Here is a 4,724-nt window from a genome sequence, read left to right on the forward strand (position 1 = left end):
CCCCCCGCGCCTCGCCGGCACCTCGGCATTGGGATGCCATTAGGCAGCTAATGAGGAGGTCTGGCTGATTAAAATAGGGAGAGCTCGGTGTTACCAGACTAGGGCGACCTCAGGGAGTTAATAACTGTATTTTTTTTTCCCCAGGTTCCTCGCGATACTGCTACCTGTCCCCCGCCCCGAAATCGGTGCTACTGAAGCTGTTATTTATTTCAAATAAAACAAAAATCTTGAAAATCTGTTGCTTCATTTAGGAAAAAACCCCAGTTTCTTCGTCACTAGAATTTCTCGCAAAAGTCTGTTACTTGTGCTTTTTTGCCTTTTTTTTTTTTAATTCTATAATGTTTTCAGGACAATAGATCTTTCCAGGGAGGAGGTACGAAATTTTGACTATTACTCGTTTGTTCTGTGGCTAGATAGTGACACCATACCCTACTTATTCTTGGAGTTTTTTTGACGATAATGATAATAAATAGAACACAGGTGTCCTAATAAGTGTCTTAAGTTTATAATACTGATGCTGATTTCAAATTGTAATGAAGTTAGTGATAGCTAAAAGAAAGCCTCGAATTACCACTTATGCCTATAGAAAATTTTTGTTGGTTTGTAGTTCTGTTTAGAATTCTAGAGTTTACAGGAAAAAAGTGCTGGATGAGAGTATTTTTTCTTCTGTTTCTGTCGGGTTGTTCTCTTTCCGGACTGGATTCAACCCAGAATTTTTTAGAGGATGTGACTGTTGTTTCCCAACCTCTTCAAAGGCAGGATAGCCTTTTGAAAACGTTGCCCTTCTCATAAATGAGATGTGACATGCAGACTTGTTAGGTACCGGGCTGCTCTGCCTGTGCTGCTCCTGTCCCGCACAATAACTGCGTATTGCTGAGTTATGACACAATGGGACAGAAAAGATCTGTGAGGTCATCTGCTATATGTTTCTGCCCACCCAGAGCTATTGTCCATAGTACATCAGTATATCGCAGCCCGATAACACTAGCAACAACTTGAGGCCACCCAGTTAGTCACACTAGAGGCTTAAGTCTCGCTTCCCAATCACTTATAACTAAATAATTATTAGCTGGCTTTCCAGCAGATTTTCAGTGGATGGTAATAGTAAGAAAGCTGAATTATAGGCAGAGCAAATACAGAAAGGCATGGCATGAACCTAAAAAAGTAATTTTAATGAGCCATAGAAACCAGTATTAGTAACAGAATAGTGAGTGATACCGTGCTCATTACTGGGGGCTTGACACAGCTGATGGATAGTATGGTAACAGCTGACACCTCTTTCTAAACAAATAATTGATTTTGGGACTGAGCTAGGGTAGTGATTAGTGCAATAGAAGCCAGTCTTGATTCACCATAAATATTTGGGTGTAGATCTAGGTGGTTAAAGTTGTGATTTAAACAGCTTTTGGGCCTGGTTTTTAAGAAGTGTTCTTGAGCTGAAGCTATGTCAGAATCTTGGATTTGGCAAATACTAGCCGAGCCTAGAAGAAACTAAATTTGCCTTAAAGGGCAAAACAATTGGCTTGAAATGTGTAGCCAACTTAAGCTAAAAAAGTTAAAATACACAACTTTCTTGAGGCCTAGCAGTAGCTTTTTATGTCTCTGCTATATTTTGCCATTAGAAAAAAAATCTTCGCTTCATGAAGTACTGAAGCCAACTGGGCACAAATGTTAGAAACAGCACGAAAGAGTCAAAGCAGTGAAGTGGGGGGGGCTTCTCTTGCAGTCTGTTATTCACAGTAGCCTTTGTCAGTACTGGTAAAGAGATCAGCGAAAGGGTATTGTCAGGTAGAAATACGGTTTTGAAATTGTCGGTATCCCTTTAAAATACAAGACTGTAAATCAGGATGCCTTTTCATCTAACTTTTTGCACTAATGTTGAAGAATTGGTGGAATAGTTTTCTGAAAAATAATTAAAAGCCCGTGGAGGTGAGAAATAATTTTATACTTGCTTCAGGAGATACCCAGGATTCTAAAGCACAGGAGTATAAAGCTTTAATCGTAATGTGACAGTGACAGCATGTAGGCTGTGCCATTTTCTGTTTCTCCATCTGACCGTTAAAGAAAGCCATTATAAATTCCATATATATTGCTTAAGTCATACATTGGCTCAATGATGACAGAGAGACTGCGAAGTGCTATCATTCAAGGAGGCTTCGATAAGGCTTCCTCTGCTGACTTGTACTGCTTAGGATGAAATGTGTGGAATTAATAAAGGGGAATAATTCATGAGAGGAGATGTTTGAGATACAGGTTGTGACATCAATTTGTATTAAATAAGTATAGGAAGAGCAGTGAGGTGTGTGCATTCACTTTTTCGGTGCTAGTGTCAATCTGTGAGGCTGATTGTATAGGCCTAGATAGAGATTTCGGGTTATCCGGTGTTAACTTGTAACAAGTCTGCCATCCATGGATTTAGACTGGTTTTGGTTGATCACATTAGCTTTTATCTATGTAAATGGAATTGTGCCTTAAGGAGGGAGAAGTTTGGGGTTTAGAGTAAAAGGATTCTAGATATGGAAGATGAAAGGTAACAGGATCATGAGCTAGACTAGATGCGGTAAAAATATTCTCACATATTTTGATAATACTGGGCTGGAATTTAAATTTGTTTCTCTGCCAGTGCAGGCTGACTCCATATGCCATTTTCATACATAAGTGCATCTGAAAACTGTCAAAGCTTGTGCTGCAAAGGAATATGTATGTCAAGGTAATATTAAATGGATTTCGTGTTGAAGAGTAGTAGAAGTCATACTCTCCGAATCCAGTTTTGGTCTGCTTGCTAAGATTCAGTGATTGGTGTGTGCCTCAGTTTACTCACATGTAAAATTGAATAAAGTAGGATTGACATATATCATCACTTAAAAATTGCCATGTCTTTCTATTGCCCCGATTTTCCAGAATTTGAAGCAGTGATGGATTTGTTACTGACCTGCAAAACACTGGGATGGACTCGGAAGAAAGGTGATATTAGCACTGTATTCAATACAGTACAAATTGCAGGTAGCTCAGCTCAATTTCAAAGATAATCAAGTGAAAATTTTTACAGGAGAGGACTACCTGAGAAAGCACAAAAAGTAAGTATTTTGGTAATTTTTCCTCCAGGAGCACTACCTGGGTTTTACGTTTTTCGTAACTTTACCTATCACGTGAACAGCATTGTTTTAAGAGCTTACAGCTTATCCATAGAAAACTTCCAGAAATTCAGTTTATCTACGTAATATCCAGGTAGACTGGCCTAGAAACCAGCAAAGTGCTGGTAAGGATCAGAGATTTCATTTAATTTCTTCTTCAATCTAAGCAAGCTTGAGGATGCTGTTAAACTGTTTTTTATCAAAGTGAAACAGATTAAGATACTCCACTAGTACAGAACCTTTTATATCGCATGAAGCATGTCTTTTAAACTTAAGGGTTAAATGAAAATAAAATTTACATATTATTATATTTGGCATGTTTGATAAGAAAAAAACATCTAATTTAGGTTATATGTTTTTGTTACAACCAGAGATCCTATTTCTTTTCTTCAAAGTTTTTAGGCAAACATCTCTCTGTTTCTAGCTCCTAGCAAATGTGCTGGAACACTAAGTAGGCATAGATGCTTTGAGTTTTTCCTGTGATTTCCTTACGAAGTATTGTCATGTGCTCTTTCAGAAATATGAAGTCAGAGATAAAGAGAATGATTGTAGCAGGGAAAGAGGAAGAAAAAATCTGAGAGTTTTGGTAGAGAGCATTTAGGCATAAATGGAAAAAAGAAAACCTTTACTATCAAGGAGTACCCCAGTAAACTCAGTGTGAAGGGGCAAAATTCTGTGTGAGGTGCAGTTTAGAACCTTTGAAGCTGCATAAGAAGTAGGAAGACTCAAGGCAGAAAGGGGGCTGTATCAGTTGAAAGGGTTATTGTGAATTACTAGGCTCTCAATAAAAAAAAATGAAGATTTGATGGGAGAAAGCAGGTGACAAATTTGGACTGAATCCTAAGATGCGTTTGGAAGCTGCCACTCTTCTTACACCTTGTATATTCCCTTATGCTGTGGGGATCCCCAGCTCAGGGGACTTCTTTCTTTCGCGACTGATCATTACAGTCTGGAAGTAAGTATTAGCCTGTTTAAATATTGCCGGTAGAACAAAAACATTAGTTTGTGGAAGGATGAAAGAAAAGGACCTTAGAGAATTCATTATGTTGCCATTAAATTTATGTTGTCCAAATGTTTTTTTTTCTTTTGTGTTGCCATTTGTTAAGTTGTCTTGTCTTTACCCTTTACAAGGACCTGCAGTTTCATTTGAATGACACCTAAATAAATACGTTTTATTACAAATAAGGGTAAGTGTGGATTTCACGCTTTTGCCCACACAAACTCAAATACAAGTATAAAGACATTCACTAAACCATAAACAGAGTTGTAAATAAGTAGCCCATATGAGTTTTTCCTTGTAAAAAATGTGATGCCAAGTGCTGCATTTTATTTGAGAGTCATGAACTAATGACTTGTCACCAACAGAACTGTTTCTTTCAACCAAAGTTGCCAAAAGTCTGGATATCACCATAAAGCTAATGGTTTAAAAAAAAAAAAAATCTTAAAAAGTACCTTGGCATATTTTGATAACATGATAACTTTTATTTTGTAAGATATGGATATAAAAGCATGCATATACTGGCTTAAATCACTTTCTGGCCTGGTTGTGGTTTGTTTTTATTTTGACAATGTTATAAAGATTATGGATTA

This window comes from Aptenodytes forsteri, unplaced genomic scaffold, assembly GCF_000699145.1.
Source record: "Aptenodytes forsteri isolate BGI_AS27 unplaced genomic scaffold, ASM69914v1 Scaffold8, whole genome shotgun sequence".
Lineage (NCBI taxonomy): Eukaryota > Metazoa > Chordata > Aves > Sphenisciformes > Spheniscidae > Aptenodytes > Aptenodytes forsteri.